The sequence below is a fragment of the Aquarana catesbeiana genome, linkage group LG01 (genome assembly GCF_042186555.1).
Source record: "Aquarana catesbeiana isolate 2022-GZ linkage group LG01, ASM4218655v1, whole genome shotgun sequence".
NCBI lineage: Eukaryota > Metazoa > Chordata > Amphibia > Anura > Ranidae > Aquarana > Aquarana catesbeiana.
The window spans coordinates 257,786,513-257,807,824 of NC_133324.1; the positions used below are offsets into that span (position 1 = coordinate 257,786,513).

At 40.8% G+C, this 21,312-nt stretch overlaps 1 protein-coding gene across 1 annotated transcript in view; it reads right to left on the reverse strand.

The window, feature by feature from the left end:
• Positions 1–21,312, reverse strand: part of LOC141140649 (transmembrane protein 132D-like) — a 1,563,515-nt gene that overhangs the window by 944,783 nt on the left and 597,420 nt on the right. The gene's annotated exons all lie outside the window — the stretch shown is intronic.

The window sequence follows — 21,312 nt, forward strand, 5'->3', positions numbered from 1 at the left end:
ATCAGCGATGATTTGAGGAGCCATGTCATCTACTGGTGTTGGTCCACTGTGTTTTATCAAGTCCAAAGTCTGTGCAGCGCTCTAGCAGAAAATTCTAGAGCACTTCATGCTTACCTCTGCTGACCAGCTTTATGGAGATGCTGATTTCATTTTCCAGCAGGACTTGGCACCTCCCCACACTGCCAAAAGTAGCAATGCCTGGTTTAATGATCACGGTATCATTGTGCTTTATTGTCCAGCAAACTCGCCTGACCTAAAACCCATAGAGAATCTGTGGGGTATTGTCCAGAGGAATATGAGAGACACCAGACCTAACAATGCAGATGAGCGGAAAGACGCTAACAAAGCAACCTAGGTTTCCATACTACCTCAGCAGTGCCACAGGCTGATCGCCTCCATGCCTCGCCACACTGATGCAGTAATTCATGCAAAAGGAGCCCCGACCACGTATTGAGTGCATACTATACTGTACATGGACATACTTTTCAGTATATCATAAGACCAATATTTCTGTAATAAAACATTTCTGTAATAAAATCCTTTTTTATTGGTCTTATGATATATTGAAATTTTCTGAGATACAAAATTTTGGTTTTCACTAGCTGTAAGCCATAATCATCAAAATTAAAAGAAAGAAATGCTTGAAATATATCACTGTGGGGGATACTTACTAAAGGAAAATACACTTTGCACTACAAGCGCACTGCAAGTGCACTTGAAAGTGCACTGAAAGTGCACTTGGAAGTGCAGTCGCTGTAGATTCGAGGGGGACATGCAAGGGAAATAAAAAACAGCATTTTACTTTTCACATGATTGGATGATAAAATCAGCAGAGCTTCCCTTCATTTCAGATCTACCCCTCAGATTTACAGCAGCTGCACTTCCAAGTGCACTTGCAGTGCACTTGTAGTGCAAAGTGGATTTGCCTTTCGTAAATAACCCCCTCTGTGTGTAACGCATCTATATAAAATATATCAGTTTCACTTTTTGAATTGAATTACTGAAATAAATTAACTTGTAAATGATATTCTAATTTTATGAGGTGCACCTGTTTATCTGTAAGCTGGGAACTAGATGATGCCTACTAATTGAAACCTACAGTATAGTCAAAGCAATATGGGTTTACTGCTGCTAACTTTTCTTGCTAAAATGGTTATTACCTGTCGTGCTGATCCAAAAGCATTAGTGCTATCTTAATTATTAAAACAGAATACATATGCAAAGTTTTGACTCAGTGTCAGAGACAGTCAAACAGCTTGCATTTCCTTTCACCTTTTTTCCAAAATAGATATGCTATCATTTAGTTGTTTTTGAATGTATATAATAAGGTACAAAACAATGGTCTGTAATCAACAGTAGCCAATCCGAACATATCTTTCTCCAATCACACTTTGTAGTGCTCTTTGTAGAGCTTTACAGAATAGGCCCAATGATGTAATACAATGGTATAGTAACTCTCAAAACAAAATTTGCACTAAGGGGTACTTGAGTAAAAGATTTGCTCATCATTAATTCAAGTACAAATCTCGTTATCAGCACTAAAGCACCCACTGGTGTGCTATGGGTAAAATCTTGAGTGCACTGAGTAATGTTTCTCAAGTGCCACCTATACACTTTACAATGTACAACACTTCTTGCTCTTTTTCAGTACTTAAAAATCATCTAATTGTCTGGCTTCAGTATATTAAGTCACAGACCTCTAAAGTGTATGCAGATCAAGTAAGTGAAAAAAATGTCAGTGGCCTGTGTCTACATATTTGTTTTAGATCAGCACCTACAACGATTGAAGCCAGAACTTCAGCATGATCAAGCAACTAGCATTTTATGAAGAGTAAAATGAGAAATGAACAATGGCTTTTTTTGCTTCTTCTAGGAAAGGTCTGTGGCAAAAGTGCACCTTTATGACTATTACACTGCACCCTAGGTATATCATAGTAATAAATATCTATTGTACATTTTGATTTACTACATGCCCTGTGTACTGAGCCTCTTAAGAACATTAAACATGAACATAAGCATACCCATGTGAGATGGATGTAAGCATTCCCTGGCTTATTGATGGCTTTCTAGTTCTTGGGCAGTGACTGGTTACGTCCTTCTCATACGAGTATACTACTTCAGGTCAATGTTCCTGAGAGGCTCAGAACACGGTAAAATGTAGTGAATGGAAATATGCCATGTATGTGCTTTGAATTATGAGATGCCCTAGTTATTGTAAACTTATCTGAAAATTAGGATTACTGTATAGGACCTGGTTGGAAAGAGGGATACAAAAATGTCAGTTCTGACACACTTATGGTGTAAGCATATGTGGACACTGCAATGTGCCTGTTTTCAATGCAATTTGTGGACACAGCCTGGGTCCACATGTGACACCACAAGGAGAGAAGAGATAGCAGTGGGTTATTGGAATTGTGACTTATGATCAAGATCAGATAAAAAAGAATGTCTAGACTGTACAGATTTGGCAAGCATTATCTTAGGATATAATCCTAATAATGGACCTTCTTAAGGATAGGGATTTGAAAAGAACCTGGTGAAGCAGTAACCCATTCAAATCCATATTAATGCTTGGTGATATTAAGACATTTTAATCTATGGTCATTATTGTGTTTTAAAAGATCTAGTCATTTTCAAACCTGTAGTATGAAGAAATGGGACACTAATAATCATATTAAAGCGCTCAAATATAAGTGAGCTTTAAATGTGCATTTCGTATTGCTACAGAAAGCACCTACCAAGATTATGTTTCTGGTTCCGGTAAAGTCCGTTCAACCTGTCCTTTCTATAAATTTTCGGAGAAATTGTTTGTGAGATCTGAGAGCCCCTTCAGTAAAATTGGGGTTAGGATGTTTTTTTCTTTGTTTAAATTTATATCTGGTCCACTAAGGTAAGTGTGCTAAATTATAGCTATGAGCAGTTACCCCCAAACTACAATAACTCCCAATAGTTTGTTTAGGCCCTGGGACAAGAACTGTTACTTGTATTACTAGTTGATTAGGTAGCACACAGGTCCACTTTAAAAAGATGTTTTCTATTCCAATACCCAAGAAAGGTACCAGTGACCACTCAGTTTTTGTATCTTCTTTGCACTGAGTAATTCTAAGTATATTTCTGCCCATTCATGTTTTCTGTAAAATAGCTTATTGTACTACTTCCTGACATGAAATTATTTGTTTTGCTCGTATTAATATAAGCATAACATTACAGTTTTATAGTACAATAATAAACCACAAATTCTATTGAGGGTGTGAATGCAGGAGGGTGCAGTGTAAAAGGTAATTAAACAAATTACTATCTGTCAGGCATGCTAAATACTGTAGCTGCTAAAAATGATAAAAAATATTGACATTTGCACATGGCTGAGATGGAACTGCATTATACTGTCAATCAACGTTCATTTCAAATTACATATATGTTTTTTCTTCTTCTTTATGATAGCACTGTTATATTTCATAATCTCTGTTGCAAGAGAATACTGTTTTAACAGGTCTATTTATCTCTCATAAATCTTTTCATTTGATATAGCTCTACAGTAGGACCTACAGTAATATACTGCATAGCTCTTTCATTAACTGCAGCGATTTAAACTCAACGCCAAAACTATTCTTTATATTACACCCAAGGATCTCATGTACAAGGAAAACACAGGAGAAAATCCTTTCCTTTTTTGGTGATCCTACAAGTATTTTTGTACTATTACATTTAGTACTATTTGTACTATTGAAAATGGCTTGTGCCTAGCAATTACAGTACCCTGACAATGTTTAGATTTAAGAAACACTGTAACACCCACACTGTTTACATAGTAGATATAATATATAAAAAAAAAACTAAAATCAAATAAAATGCTGTTCACAAATCAGGTAAATATGCATTTCTTTATCGTATTCTTGTATCCAATACAAAAGCTTAAAGGGGTTGTTAAGTCTCAAGGTTTCTCACCTTAATGCATTTTACATTCCACATTCTGCAGCTGCACCCAGACCCCCCCCCCCCCCCACACACTTTTTAATACCCAAACCCATTCGTTCCAGTGACGAGCATGAGCCCAACGGCTCCAGCCGCTGCCTCTGCCCTCATTGGATAGATTGATAGCAGCAGGAGACATTGGCTCCCGCTGCTGTCAATCAAATCCAGTGACACAAAAACGGGGGGGGGGCCAGAGGCTGAGTCCTGCTGTTTGTGTCAATGGACGCAGCAGCAGGACTCGCGAGTGCGCCTGCATGGGTGCTCCCCGGGAAAGCGGCTCTCCGTGGGGCACCTGAGGAGAAGGAGGGCCCAGGAGCGCGCTGGCAGAGCACCCCAGAAGAGAAGGATCAGAGCTGCTCTGTGCAAAACCCTGCATGGATTCATGAATGACAGAAGTTGTCAAATAAATCTGATTTCTTTTAATAGGAGTTAAGTAAAACCTTGGACAGAGGGGTGGCTGTGGACGTGGTATACTGGTGATTTTTCAAAAGCGTTTGACACAGTTCCCCACACACGGCTAATGTGTAAGGTAAAGTCTACAGGCTTGGAAAGATCAGTTTCAAAATGGATAGAAAACTGGCTAAAAAACTGAATTCAGAGAGTAGTGGTTAATGATTCTTACTCTGAATGGTCTAAGGTTATCAGTGGTGTACCCCAAGGTTCAGTGTTGGGACCACTACTTTTTAATATCTTTATAAATGATATAGAGTCTGGGATTAACCACTTCACGCAAAATCACGTACTTGTATGTCATTTGATTGAAGTGGTTGTACCGGTACCATTTTTTAAAGTTAGTGGTCGGCTCTCTCATTATAACCGATGCATATAATGAACTGCTCGGCCATTATCATAAAGAGCGGGAGGGGATATCCCTGAGTTCCTCTGAGTTCTACTCTACAAATCTGTTTGATAAAATGGTACCTGCTCGTGTTGATTTGTTGGCATTGTATGTACTAATAAATCTGTAAAACATGCATTTTACTATGTAGTGTGTCGCACCTCATTTAAAGTCCCAAGGGCAAACTTTCTAAGTTTACCTTTCTGTCTAAGAGTGGAACCTGCGGGGACGCCTCCCCAATAGGGATGCCAATATAAATAAAAAAAACAACCAAGGATCTAACCTTTCACTAAGCTATATAAAAGGTTTTTTTGCACTATAGCTTGGGTTTACATTTTAGGCTGAGCATAAAATTACACACATTTTAAAGATTCAGAGTGTTGAATTTATACCAAAGGTTCCTCTTCCAGCATTGCTGTCGACTGTTCATGCTCTGTAGAATTCCACACTAAAGCCAAAGAAGAGGAAAGATAGGAAAGATAGGGCCTAATTTACTATGTTCAAACTTCCTTTATTGATCACTATTCATTTGGAAATTATACAAATCATTGCCGCCTAGGGTCTGCTGAAACTAGAATTTACCATTTAATTACTATAAATAAAAACAACATTTAAAAGTACTTTTTAAAATTACATTTTATATTATGAATTAGTTATGCCTATCTTGCCTCATTGCTGACTACTGAACATTAACAGATTATGTAGCCTCTTTGCGTGTCATTTCTGCCTTTGCTTTAATTAAATAAGTTTGAATGGCAGTCTTTTAGACTTCTATTACCATGACCAATTCCATTAAAAAATTAGCAGGGACCGTAAAAAGAAAGTGCACAAAACGGAAACAACGAGTGCATGTGTCACTGTGCTCTAGGCCTAATTTTAGGAGAGCTGTACACTGGGAAAGAACAGCATCCTTACCAAAGATATTTCATGGACATCCCAATTAAAGTGATTGTAAAGTATTTTTTTTAAATAACAAACATGTTATACTTACCTGCTCTGTGTAATGGTTTTGCACAGAGAAACCCCAATCCTCTTTTTCTTGGGTACCCCACTGGTGCTCTGGGCCCTTTCCTCTTGCTATGGGGCACTTGTAGGTGCTCGCTGCTGAGCCATCTCTCTGTCTCCATAAGCAACAGAGAACACAACTCAGCCCCACCCCCTGCTTCTGCCTTACTGATTGTGATTGACAGCAGTGGAGCCAATGGCTCCTGCTGCTGCATCTCAACCAATCAGAAGGGAGAGATCTGGGAGAGCCTCAGCTCTCATGCACATCGCTGGATTGGGATTGGGCTTAGGTAAGTATTAGAGGGGGCTGGGGGAGCTGCTGCATACAGAAAGTTTTTTACCTTCATAAAAAACCTTTAGCCTTTACAGCCACTTTAACTAGACTTGAAGTAGGCCATAATCTGTAGTGATCGTATTTCAAACCAAAAAAGCGGCACATCTGCTCATTCTTTTTGGTTTGAGTCTAAAAAGCTTTATTGAAACTCAAACATATACCCATAACCAACCTGAAGTACATTGCTCTCTGCCAGACCATGTTCCCACACCCCCTAAAGACCACAAGACCGCCTGGAGCTATAAAGCTTATAGTGATCTCCCTGTGATTTTGCATGCTGTCCAGGCCACGCTGCTTCCGTCCCCACCCACAACACCCCCCCCCCCCCCCCCACACACACACATAAATGAGAACCATAGCTGTAGGGCCCCAATGTCCTAGCTCTGTATAATTTCAAAGGAAAAAAAAAGAGTTTAAAAAGTAAAAAGGTTATTGAGTATATAGGTAAGTGTCTCAAAGTTTACAATTACCCACAAGGTAACCTTTCACGAGCACTATATGATGTCCACTGTATAGTACCATTTTACTCCCCTCTCTTCTAGCGCTGCTGCCTTCTCATTTTGCATCCTTTTCCTTGCATGCTTACCCTTTCAATAACACATAAGCATATGCTATTGGGGAAAGTAATAGAAAGTAAGTGGCCACACATGTCTAACAGCAACCACCGTTCCACTACTATGTAGCTCACCTACCCTGCTTATTATAACTGAATAACAAGTGATGTAATATCACATGAATAGGGGATTAGCTCTAAATTCTCTCCGAGCAGTGATTTACTATATCATAACAAGAGATGAAAAACATAAATAATAAATATATAATATATAATAGTGTATTAATAATATAATCCACAGAAGTGTTCTTAAATGTGTCCAAAAAAAGACAAAAATATATATATATATATACGGTGAAGAAAAGTCAAAAAGTTTCATATATATATATATATATATATATATATATATATATATATATATATATATATATATATATACAGGGCTTTTTTCTCAGAGAACAGGTTCAGGAACTCCCCATTTCAAGTCACCCCTTGTCTTTGCCCCCTATCCACCTCTGAGCACCGTCCCTTGGTTCCATCCACTACCCACCTTCCTGTACGGCCCTTTTTACAGAATACATAACCAAGTATCATTTTGTGGTGCTAAGTAATTTGTATAGACTTTATTATTAAGCATTAAGATATACACCCTTCTTTCAACAATAGATTCTCCCTTTCAACAATAGACCCCCCCCACCGCAACAAAATTACCCTCCAGTAACAAAAGATCCACCCTAGTAACAACAGATCCACCCCAGCAACAATAGACCACTGTCAGCAACAACAGATCTCCCAGCAGCCAGCATCAATAGACCCTCCAGCAGCCAGCAACAATAATCCCTCTCTCATCAGTAGATCCCCCCCCAGCAACAATTGGCCTCCAGCAACGATAGATCCTCCAGCAGCCAGCATCAATAGACCCTCCAGCAGCCAACAACAATAGACCCTTCCCTCAACAGTAGATTCCTCCCATCAACAATAGATCTCCCAGCTCCCAGCACTCTTTGCCATTACATACATTCAGTGCAGGAGGTGCCGGAACTGCGTTCCCCCGCGTTCCCGCTGAAAAAAAGCCCTGTATATTTATCTTTATTTATCTTTCTCTCTCTCTCTCTCTCTCTCTCTCTCTCTCTCTCTAAATATATATAGATAGATAGATAGATAGATAGATAGATAGATAGATAGATAGATAGATAGATAGATAGAGATATATATAAATAAATAGGGAAAAAGTCTTGTGAATACACACCAAAAACACAGTCCTTATTGAAGAGTGCAAAAACAATATGTGTATATGATGACACCAGTTCCTCCACCACACTGATGAATGGCAGATCAACTCCCGTTAAGAAACAAGCTCACCAGATGATGTTGCCATTCACTCTTGTGTTTGGCAAACAAGCTCAAAGATTATATTGAACAGCTGCTCTAAACCGCCACACTCCGTTCATATGCCCGGGTTTGACTCCACATGTAGAAAATAAAGGGAGAAATGTAGCCTCCAATAGTGTAAAATCATTTAAGATATTAATGTATTTAAAATATATATTGCACGCACATCAAATACAGTTAAAACCAGCCTTTTTGCAACATAGTGCAAGACATGCTGAGCGGCTCTGTGTTGTTATCCCACCACTGCTACGTTTGCTAGATATCAGAACACCATTCCAGCTTCAATATACAGTCGTCGCGTAGCCACGCCCCAATGCATTTAGTCACTTCCGACTTCGTCACAGAGGGTCATTTACTATATAATGCTGATATTCTTATGTCCTCAATGCAGCATTTTAGGGGTCTTTGGGACTGTATCAATGGCATCAGTCTGACATCAGTTTTGGAAGCTTCTGAAGTCATTCAAAATTTGTTGAAATGTGCAACTGGCCTGCAGTTGACCTCCTCCTGACTTGCAATTGATCTGCATGCTTCAAGTGGGTTTTGCATCCCCATAGACTTGCATATGATCTCAAACCCCATCTGGCGCAAACAAAACCCACACGACATGACACAGGCCTTAAAGATGCAAAGGGTTAAAGCAGCAGGATGCTTGTGCAACTCCAGGGAGCAAATTACAATATGCAAAATAAAGAGTTTATTTTTTAAAGAAACAAAGCTGATATATGAAACCAAATTGATCCTTTTCTAATGTCTTTGTTTTGAAATTGCAGCTCCTAATTAATTTGTTAGCAAACTTGGATATTCTTATACAAAAAAAAAGACATAGAAAAAACACATAACACAGCTCTGGAAATGTAATTCAAAACATTCTAAGCAAAGTCTTCTGACTACAGTACTACATGACTACAAATTGTATATAATGTAATGGAGAGGAAAAGCCCAAAGCAGAGTTTGCCTTTGATTTAGGAAAGCTTTTTTCCCTTTCAGTGTTACATTATGATACACACAGGAAAAAAGAAACTGTCTTATAATTTACACACATCTGCCACAATACATAGCCAGACAGGTGATATACACCTATTTCCTAGTTAAGTAATGCAGCTTCCTATGTCATCTCCATTCCTCTGGCTTGTTCATTGCCAGAAAAATATTAATTTTACTTTGGACTGAAAGCAAAAATTCATTTCTTTGGAACAGAACTTTTATGTTTTACTTCTGGTTTAGAAAAACTTTGCAAAAAGCAAGGCTAATCAAATAATACAGAACATGGGATTAAGTTATCACCCAAACAACAACATTAATACTAAACAATAAATGCAAATGTAAAAAATATATAAAATGTGCATGGGAGACAGTGTGAGACTGAGGTACTGTAAGCAAAATAATGTTTGTTGCCTGAATTGGGATAAAACATGTCAATAAAATTTGAAAAACGATTGAAATCCACATGGTCAGGGCACAACACTAAAGTAATATAATCCTTCCTTAAATTGAAACACCAGTAAAACAGATAATACAGCATTAAAAAAAAATATATATATATATATATATATATATATATATATATATAGTCAGGTCCATAAATATTGGGACATCGACACAATTCTAATCTTTTTGGCTCTATACACCACCACAATGGATTTGAAATGAAACAAACAAGATGTGCTTTAACGGCAGACTTTCAGCTTTAATTTGAGGGTATTTACATCCAAATCAGGTGAACAGTGTAGGAATTACAACAGTTTGTATATGTGCCTCCCACTTTTTAAGGGACCAAAAGTAATGGGACAATTGGCTGCTCAGCTGTTCCATGGCCAGGTGTGTGTTATTCCCTCATTATCCCATTTACAAAGAGCAGATAAAAGGTCCAGAGTTTATTTCAAGTGTACTATTTGCATTTGGAATCTGTTGCTGTCAACTCTCAATATGAGATCCAAAGAGCTGTCACTATCAGTGAAGCAAGCCATCATTAGGCTGAAAAAACAAAACAAACCCATCAGAGAGATAGCAAAAACATTAGGTGTGGCCAAATCAATTGTTTGAAACATCCTTAAAAAGAAAGAACACACCGGTGAGCTCAGCAACACCAGCAAGACCCGGAAGATCACAGAAAACAACTGTGGTGGATGACCGAAGAATTCTTTCCCTGGTGAATAAAACACCCTTCACAACAGTTGGTCAGATCAAGAACACTCTCCAGGAGGTATGTGTATGTGTATCAAAGTCAACAATCAAGAGAAGACTTCACTAGAGTGAATACAGAGGGTTTACCACAAGATGTAAACCATTGGTGAACCTCAAAAACAGGAAGGCCAGATTAGAGTTTGACAAACAACATCTAGAAAAGCCTTCACAATTCTGGAACAACATCCTATGGACAGATGAGACCAAGATCAACTTGTACCAGGGTGATGGGAAGAGAAGAGTATTGAGAAGGAAAGGAACTGCTCATGATCCAAAGCATACCACCTCATCAGCGAAGTATGGTGGTGGTAGTGTCATGGCGTGAGCATGTATGGCTGCCAATGGAACTGGTTCTCTTGTATTTATTGATGATGTGACTGCTGACAAAAGCAGCAGGATGAATTCTGAAGTGTTTCGGGCAATATTATCTGCTCATATTCAGCAAAATGCTTCAGAACTCATGGGACGGTGCTTCACAGTGCAGATGGACAATGACCTGAAGCATACTGCGAAAACAACCAAAGAGTTTTTTAAGAGAAAGAAGTGGAATGTTATGCAATGGCCAAGTCAATCACCTGACCTGAATCTGATTGAGCATGCATTTCACTTGCTGAAGGCAAAACTGAAGGGAAAATGCCCCAAGAACAAGCAGGACCTGAAGATAGTTGCAGTAGAGGCCTGGCAGAGCATCACCAGGGATGAAACCCACCGTCTGGTGATGTCTATGCTTTCCAGACTTCAGGCTGTAATTGACTGCAAAGGATTTGCAACCAAGTATTAAAAAGTGAAAGCTTGATGTATGATTGTTAATCTGTCCCATTACTTTTGGTCCCTTAAAAAGTGGGAGGCACATATACAAACTGTTGTAATTCTACACTGTTCACCTGATTTGGATGTAAATACCCTCAGATTAAAGCTGAAAGTCTGCAGTTAAAGCACATCTTGTTTGTTTTATTTAAAATCCATTGTGGTGGTGTATAGAGCCAAAAAGATTAGAATTGTGTCGATGTCCCAATATTTATGGACCTGACTGTATATATATATATATATATATATATATATATATATATATATATATATATATATAAACTGGATTAAGTGCCAAATTTTTTTTACACATCTCACAGCTAGACAGGTTCAACAACTTCACTGTCTAGTTCAGCTATGTGGCTTGCTAGGCGGACTCTCTGCTTTTATCCTAAACAATGAAAAATAAATCAGCATCATCACCTCCAATGATGAGTCCAACGAGTAGAAAACTGACCAACAAAGCAATCAAACTGAATCATAAGGCCCCTTTTGCACATGACCTGAACATTTAGTATCTGTACAGGCATTTTGAGTGTTTTTGTATGGGGTTTCAGGCTTAGGTTTTTTAAATTTATTTTAGGCCAATAGAGAGCTACATAAAAGGCAAGAAAATGCCCCAAAAATGTGCATTAGGTGTTTTTTTACGCTAATTTTTCAGGCTTTCCCAATTAAATCTATTTGGGGCAAAAACAGATTACTTTCCCCCCAAAAGAAGATCATGTACTTTTTTGAGCAACAAGCTTCAAACAACACTATGCTCAGGTGTGAAAGGGCACCATTAAAATTGTAATTGAAAAGCTGGACATAGAAAAGTGATCAGAATTGTAAGTGGCATATAATTTGTTGGTCAAAATTGCAAATCCGTTGTTAAAAAAAAAAAAAAAAAACATACTGTTGATCCATTTTGTCTATACTCTAATGCCCCGTACACACGGTCGGATTTTCCGATGGACATTGTCCGATCGGAGCGTGTTGTCGGAAATTCTGACCGTGTGTGGGCGCCATCGGACATTTTCCATCGGATTTTCCGACACACAAAGTTGGACAGCAGGAGATAAAATTTTCCGACAACAAAATCCGATCGCGTCAATTCCGACCGTGTGTGGCCTGTTCCGACGCACAAAGTGCCACGCATGCTCAGAAGAAATTCCGACACAGGACAGCTCGTTCTGGTAAACTTAGCGTTCGCAATGGATACAGCACTTTCGTCACGCTGCAATGTAAAAAATGGTTTAATACAGCGCACTCTCTTCTTCTTTATAATGTGACAAGAATTAAGTAGTTTTGCTGCTCATATTCACACACACTTCTCACAAAGTTTTATTTGTGTTTTTTTAGTGGGATTCCCTCAATATATTGTTATTAGTTGTCACATCTGACAGTTTTATATTTTTTATGTTTTTTTTTTTTTGTTTTTAAGCCTTTTTTTTTCTTTAATGTTTGGATTTTTTCCAAGGCTGATCTTTGTTCAATGTTATTTTTATTTTTACTCCAGAATATTTTTGTGTGTGTTTTGTGTGGCAAGTTACCCCAACACCATTGATATCTTTTATTATTTAATCTCCATGAGATTTTTTGTTGTTGGTGTCCCTTGTTCATTTCACATTGTATATTAGAAATGTACCTGAATCCTCACAAACAAACCATCATTTTTGAAGTAAAACACATAGGAGAGTATAATTCAAAACAAAAATCCTTTATTAAGGGCTCAGAACCAAACAAAGAGGAAGGCAACACTGGATCAACAGGAGAAATTAGTGAAGCCTGGGACCCCCACGGCAGACATCAATTCTTGAACATCAAAATTGGTGGCCTGAGGAGTCCATATGTAAGGGAGGGCAGTCTGGTCCGGGATTCACAGAGATCCGGATAGCAGCAGATGACATCAGTGTCCCCAGGCTGTGGTACCACAAGAGGCTGCATCTTTTGGCCGATCAGACTGGATCCAGGGTCCTCACTGTCTGGTCTTCCTTTCACACTTCCTTCCGGGCTGTGGCTGTGCAGTTGGAGATGTGACAGGAGGAGGAGTAGGACCTGGAGGAGGAGTAGGACCTGCAGGAGGAGGAGGAGGACCATCGCGAAGGTGTGTTTGAGGTGTAATTTGGCCCCTCATACCTTTCGCCAGAGCCTCTGATATGAGGGCCTCACACATGGCTTTTTGGCCCTCCTCCATCCTCTGCATTTTATAGGCTATGAATGCAGCAATGTTCTCCTGCCTGGTGTGGGGTGCTCCCAGGACCTCTGTAGCCCTACAAAAAAATCTGATAGCAGCCTCCTCTAGGGTACTACTCCTACTGTCACTTTCTGTTTCCAGGGGGGGTGGAGGGACCTGCAGATCAGCCAGCCGGCTCGGCCCGGCCACCTCCTGGCTGAGACTTCCATGTGTATGAAAAAGGGACATGGTTTTAGTTTTTGCATCATCAATCACAATCATAAATTAGTACTCCCAACTAACATCTAGTTAACATCATTGATTGGACAAGCAGAAATATTTAGAGGAATGCTATACCTGGCTCAATCTGGGCTCCTCCACATGTGGCCTGGAAGGCCCAGGTTGGGCGTCAGAAGCCTCAGCCGGGGGGGAAGGAAGCGTGGAAGGAAGACTGGAGAGTGATGACCTGGGTTCAGTCTGGCCTGCCAGAAAGTGCAGCCTGTCGTAGTACAACATCCTGGGGACATAGATGTCATCTGCTGCTCCGGATCTCTGTGAATCCAGGACTTTATTGCGCTCCCTCAGATATGTGCTCCTCAGGCCACCAATGAAAATCTTTAAATAAGTGATGTCTGCCGTGGGGATCACCTGCTTCACAATTTCACACAATTGCTCCAGTGCTGCCTTCCTCTTTGCTTGGTTCTTGTAATGGGGGTGTTTAATCTCCCACAGACAGGGCAGCTCCCTTAGCATCTCTATGAAGACTGAAATGAAGTCCTGATCTTTCAGTACCATATCCATGTTCACTGCAAGACACAACACAAGACAAAGCCTAATGTCACACCAAACTCTCCTAATCTTGTTACAATATAGGCCTCAATCTATAGAAGCAGTATAGGCCCAAGTTTGTCTCTTACCTTCGTTCTTACGATCGCTGCGTTCAATGCTCCTTCCTCCGCTCACAGATCAAACGTAATACGCACACGTGTTACGCTTTATATACACTGCGCATGCGTGTAACTCCGCCCGCCCCTGACGTTCTTTCTAGTGTATTCCCCGCCCCTTTTCGTTCGGCGCAGTGGGGGAAGAGCATGATGGCGGACATACAGCAGGTGCGGGCTAATTGTAGCAACGAGGAGGAGGAGGAGGAAAGGGCGGATCCAGGCACGTCCCGATCCAGAAGGAGACGTTTTAAGGCCACAAATATGTCGTTTGGGGAGATGTTGGAGATGGTCGACATCATGAGGAAGTCCGACTATGACGGAAAATATGGGCCTTACCCCAACCCCAATATCCGAAAGGCCAAAATCATGGCGAAAGTGGTCAGGAGTCTAGAGCGGAATTTCGGGGTACGAAGGTCTAAAGATCAGCTCAGGAAGCGGTGGTCGGACCTGAAGTTGAGAGAGCCAGAGCAGTACCGAAAGATCCGGAGAGTGCTGCAAAAAAGTAAGTAGTTGTGCTGTGTTCCTATTCTTTCTGTCTTTATTACGTTCGTTCTGCTCCATATGCTTTGATTAGTTGTAACGTTTCCAAAGGTCAACTTTAATGTTCATGGGCACATTATTCGTTCGTATCAAACATTTTTCTTTCGGCCTCTAGAACACCATTGTTTAGGCCATATGCATTTTCACACATTTTTGGGGGCCTACTTGGATGCCAAATATTTGTTTGTGTAGATGGGTTTGTTACTAGAATGAAATGCAAACTAGATTGTGTGTAAGGAGAGGACACTGAGCAGCTGTTTTCACATCTGGACACTGGAGCACTAGTGTGGGACACAAGAACACCATTTTTATTAGGGGGCCACACAGGTGCTCCAGTGTATACTATAGGGGGGTCTCCATCTGTGAAGCTTGTACCAAACAGGTAAAGTATTGCAGCTTGACAAAGGGCAATAAAAAATATACATCTTGGAACTCGGCTAAAATAGACAATTGTACCCCACTTCCAAGCAATGTTTCCTATTTCTATAGTTCTGCCATCAAATATCTGTGTGCTAAGTATACCATTTTTGTTTTACATAGGGGAGAAAAGACTCGGACACCCCTCATCCCAGGAGACCAGAGACCCCCCCTCTCTGGAAGAAGGGGAAATACCAACCCAAGAAGCTGAGCAGGAGGAAGAAGAAGACGTGGTGGAGATTGGCACCACAACAGGTGAGTGTCTGCGACCACAGACTCAGGTAAAAGAGATGGCTGGTGGCAGATTTTTGAGACCTTTTTTTTTGTTCTTTATCTCTTTTTAGGTGATCGTGATGTGAGGGATCCAGAACGCTTTACATCTGAAAGTGCCCAGATACTCATCGGGGAGATCATGGGGTGTAATCTCCAATTGCAAAACATACATCAACAAATCAGTGATGTTATTAAAAAAAATAATAACATCATTGATGTTTTGGGGCGAATTTAAACCCCACAAAATCACCTGTTTTATCGTACCAAACTTTTTTCAATGTTTAGAAAAGCCAAATTTGGAGGATGCACACAGTGTGCCAACATGTGCTATCTGCCATCACGGGAGATCAATGGACGCGTTTTGGGGGGGCAACCCCTTCCTCAATTATAAAGTAGCGTTGAGGAAGGGCTTGCTCCCCCCAAACACGTCCCTTGATCCCCCATGATGGCAGATAGCACATGTGGACATTTGTAAATTGGTGTGCATCTTCCAAATTTGGCTTTTCCAGGGGTGATTTCCCCCCATCTGAACGCTATATCAAACCCAGTTCCTAAATACTGATGTCTGATATAGCCTTCAGGTTTTACCTAATGTGAACTTTGTAAGTTCAAGTTTTTTGGCTTTCTTGTTGGTTTTACACAGGCCTGTTTTATCTGAAATGGATATTTTGATTTTTCATAATGCTACTGCAAACATTGTTATACAACAAACATGTTGGTTTGTTTTAAAAACCTTTGGTAAATGCGCATGTGATTGTGCAGGTATAAAAAAGTGCCTTACTCAAGAATGTGTGGATTATTGTCTCAACACTACAAAACTTTTGGGGTGATGTAATTGTTGTTTTATGCACAAATGGGGGTTATTTCCTAAGGGCAAATCCTCTTTGCACTACAAGTGCAGGTTCAGTGCAGTTGCAAGTGCACTTGTAGTGAAATGTGTTTTTGCATTTAGGAAGTACCAGCCAACACTGTTTTTTATAAGGTTACCCAATCACGACATTTTCTGCACTCAACACATTTCTGTCAGGGTCAGCTAAAACAAACACAAGCAGTAAATGTCCACCAAGAATTTCTTTTGGCTATTTTTTATTTGAAAAAGGTGTCACATATTGTCTGGCATATTGATAGCCCCCCTACCCGCAAAGAACTCCAGGTATCGTAACCGGACATCACGAGCATTCAGGGAGGGCAAGCCAGGACGGCCGCTTTCAAGTGCCGTCATTGTTGATGTATTTGGGATTCCGGCCTCAGGCCCAACTGAGCCAGCATAGTTGGCTGAATGTTTTCGTAGAAAATTATGGAGAACACAGCAGGCAAGTATTATATGGTTCAGTTTATACTCCGCCATATGGATGGGTGTCAGAAATAATCGGAACCGGCTGGCCAGGATTCCAAATGTGTTCTCCACCACTCTTCGGGCTCTGGCCAGCCGGTAATTAAAAACCCTCTGTTCCGGGGTGAGGGTCCTCATCGGGAATGGCCGCATCAGGTGGTCCCCCAGCGCAAATGCTTCATCAGCAACGAACACAAATGGGAGACCTTCAACATTGTCCTCTGGAGGTGGCAAGTCCAAGCTGCCATTCTGGAGACGCCTGTAGAACTCCGTCTGGGCGATCACTCCACCATCGGACATCCGGCCATTCTTCCCCACGTCCACATACAAGAAGTCGTAATTAGCCGACACCACCGCCAACATCACTATACTATTAAACCCCTTGTAATTATAATAGTACGACCCCGAGTTGGGTGGTGGGACGATGTGGACGTGTTTCCCATCAATTGCCCCTCCGCAGTTAGGAAAGTCCCACCGCTGGGCAAAGTGGGAGGCCACAGTCTGCCATTCCTGTGGCGTGGAAGGAAACTGTTGAGGAAAAAACAATAAACATTACTATTTTTTCACAGAAACCTGGCAAGCAGATTAGACACAAACATTATGGGTCAACCTCCAGATAGCATTTATTAAGGGGAATTTAACAACAACAAAGTATAAGGTACACCTATCATATTCCCCCCCCCTCTCATGGGCCATTTCTAACATTATAGGGGGGGGGGACTCTTGGACAGGTAACCCTCTTCACTTCATTGAGAGATGAATGCCTAAATACAGGGTATTACTTGGAACAGCCCCTCCTTAGTTACACTATTGGCAGCCCACTGGACAGGTAAGAAGTGTCATAATACAAAGATATAAATACACACTGTACACATTTGAGCACATTTGGACATTCTGCTATTACCTATCAAGATCATAATAGGATACAAGAACTTTAAACAGTACCATTAGAAAGTATACAGGCAGGCCCTTGCACTACATGCTTTGGGGAATTCATCCATAAATCTGAGCACTAAAGAGATGGGTATAGTGTGTATGGGTTTGGCAAAGTCAGCAGATAGATGATTGAGGATAGAGAATTGGGATCAGCTGACTTAGAAGTTGGGGGAGGGAGGGTTACAAAAAATTTGGGGACACCACAAAAAAAAGCCTCTGGCCCTCTGCCTGAATTTAAATCAAAAATAACATTTCAAAACATTTTAGGGGGTGTTTGGGGTAAAGCACTACTATGGAGCTGATAAAATACATTGTTAAGTAACTACATGAGGTGAATATAGGGCAGGAGACACCATGCTGGGGAGGTTATTGAAGGGCAAATATGTGTGAAGGACCTAAAATAATAATTACATAAAAATCCAGCATGCATGAGGACAAAGGGGACATTCACAGCATAATACAATCATGGTAATTAGGGAATGAGGAAAGAAATACAATATATTATCAAACATTCAATACAATAAAATGTGATATAAAAGGATAAAAATCTTACCTTCATATACTCCTTCTGTAGGACCTGGATGATGGCAGAACAGGTCTCTGGGATAATGATCCCCAGAGCCTGGGGGGAGATGCCTGTCGAGAACTTGAGGTCCTGCAGGCTTCTCCCTGTGGCCAAATACCGCAAGGTAGCGACCAACCTCTGCTCCGGAGTGATGGCTTGCCTCATGCAGGTATCCTGCCTGCTGATATAGGGGGTCAGCGAAGCCAACAAACGGTGAAATACGGGGTCCGTCATCCTGAGAAAGTTCCTGAAATCATCAGGATTATTCTCACGGATCTCACGGAGCAAAGGCATATGACAGAACTGGTCACGCTGAAGCAACCAATTCTTGGTCCATGAACTCCTCCCCACCCTGTTCATGGACTGGACTTGTGTCAAGGTCAGGACCCCAACACCAAGCCCCCGCACAGCACGAACTCTACGAGGAGTACGCATACGCAACATGGCTAGAAAACGGTCGGCTGCTCAGAACGAAGTAACAGAACGCACTGAAGAACAGCAAGGCCTGTGAAGAGCGACCTGAAAAACAGCAACGAGCGGACAAGATCGCACAGAAAACTCCAATACGAACTGACTGCACGCACTGAAGAGCAGATACAAACCCACAAGCACAAACTGAACGGCAGAAAACGATCTGAAAGCCACGAGTCTGAAAAAGCGCGAATCGTCTCTCACCAAACTTTTACTAACACGAGATTAGCAAAAGGAGCCCAAAGGGTGCCTCGCTTGGTTCTGAACTGGCCTTTTCTAGTCTCGTCGTACGTGCTTGACGTCACTGCGTTCTTGGCGATCTGAAATTCCGACAACTTTGTGCGACCGTGTGTAGGCAAAACAAGTTTGAGCCAACATCCGTCGGAAAAAATCCGAGGATTTTGTTGTCGGAATGTCCGAACAAAGTCCGACCGTGTGTACGGGGCATAAGAGAGATTTTCCCTTTTAGACCCCTTTCACACTGGGGCATTTTTCAGATTCTCTTGGGCTAAAAATAGCGCCTGTAAAGCACCTGAAATATGGCTCCCCTGCAGTCTCAGTGTAAAAGCCAGAATGCTTTCACACTGGGGGGGTGTGCTTGCAGGACGTTAGAAAAAGTCCTGCTAGTAGCATCTACCACTCCTCCACCACTCCTGCCCATTGAAATGAACTGGCACCGCTGCCGAAGTGCCTGCAAAGCGATTCGGCATCAGCGCTACACGGTTAAATGCGCTACCAGTTAAAATGCACTAGCGGTTAAATGAGCTACACAGGCATTTAACCGCTAGTGGCCGAATAGCGCCACTAAATCGACGATAAATCACCGCTAAAACTAACGGCGTTTTACCTTCAACACCCGACTGCCTCAGTGTGAAAGCAGCCTTAGTGCTTACTTTGTAATCTGTCTGTGATAGTGATCACCAGGAAAGTTTAGACTATACGTACACTTTGATCAGCTTTTCATACTTTTAGCCAGATTTTGATTACTAATGAGTGCTAAATTATATTGCTATATGAACCCATCATACTTTGACCCTCTTGAAGATATTACTTTTGTAAATTATAAACCATATGAGGTCATTTTAGACCCGATTTGCTGATAATAAGAAGGTGCTATTGGATTCCAATCCAGTCATTGGGCAGGACTAACAATGTTAGGTGGGTGAAAAAATAGAAAATGAGAAAAATGGACTTTGTAGGCACACGCACTGCGTGTGCCTACAAAGTCCATTTTTCTCATTTTCTATTTTTTCATCTAAACAACATTTAGGACATTGGCACACATTTATCTGTGTACCCACAATGTCACCCTGTGAGGATACATTTAAATCTGCAATTTTTTTTGTCAATGTTAGAGGGGTGTTTTTAAAAGTGATTTCTCAACAAAATAAAGCCTTATTACACATATCATTAATTACAGTGCAAAAATATTTTGTGCAAAACGACAATAGTAACAATAATAGAACTCCTTCCCAGTCCCTTATGCATTAAGTGCTTGTGCTGTAAATTATAAGTGTAGTCAGTTCTCAGTGTAAACATTAAAGTGGTAGTAAAGCCCACTTTGTGATCTTTACCTACAGGTAAGCCTATAATAAGGCTTACCTGCAGGTAAAATTAATATCTCCTACATGTCCACCAGTTAGAAGATATTCACCCTGGATACAGCTGGTGATGTCTCCAGCACATGCACTCTAAAGATTCAGCATACCTTGCTGGACCTTCAGAGATTTGTGGTGGAACTGAGGGCTTCGCGTGCATGCGTGGGAGTGACATCATCGTGGCTCCGTCCCAATCACATAGCCAGAGCGGACAAACATGGAAGAAAGACCGGGGGAAAATGTCAGCCCTCTCAGCGTTGACAGCGCACCACTTGAAGGCTTTGTTCCAAGGTAAGTATTTTATAATGCGCTAGTATGCAATGCATACTAGCACGTTATGCAATTGTCTTACAGGTGTTTTTTTTTAACAGCCATGATTTACTACCACTCTAAATAAAGTGCTTATTCAATAACTGTGCTGTGCTTTGTCTTTAATTCATTCACATCTGTGCTCCACTTTCACTAATAAAGTGTCTCCTTTACACACCACTCCCCTTGTGAGTATCACTCACCAAATGTTAATGCCCCCTTATGATTAATATTATGATAAGCAGGTAAACAGCACTCAAAATAAAACTTGGATAATAGACCAAGCGAGGCTACGATAGGGTAACTTTATTTTAATATTATCACACATAACAAAAAGCCAAACTTTATGGGGTTGATAGACAGGTTACAGCTTTCATACACTTCAATGGCACCTCCAGGTCTGAAGCAAAATTGCCATACGCTCCACTACGCCAGAAGTTGTGATGTCAGCAGTGTGGCTCCACCCGACGCATTTTGTCTTCAGGGGATCGGTCTGGTAAGTTGGTCCAGCATAGTGATCACAAAAAAGGTATATATAATATAATTTTAGTGATCATACACAAAAGGTATATACAGTATCATATAATTTTAGCGCCGCACCAAGTTTATGTTTATTAGTAACACTATTCCCCTTAAGGATTAGAGTAGACGTACAGAAGGTTAGAATATAAGAATTTAAAAAG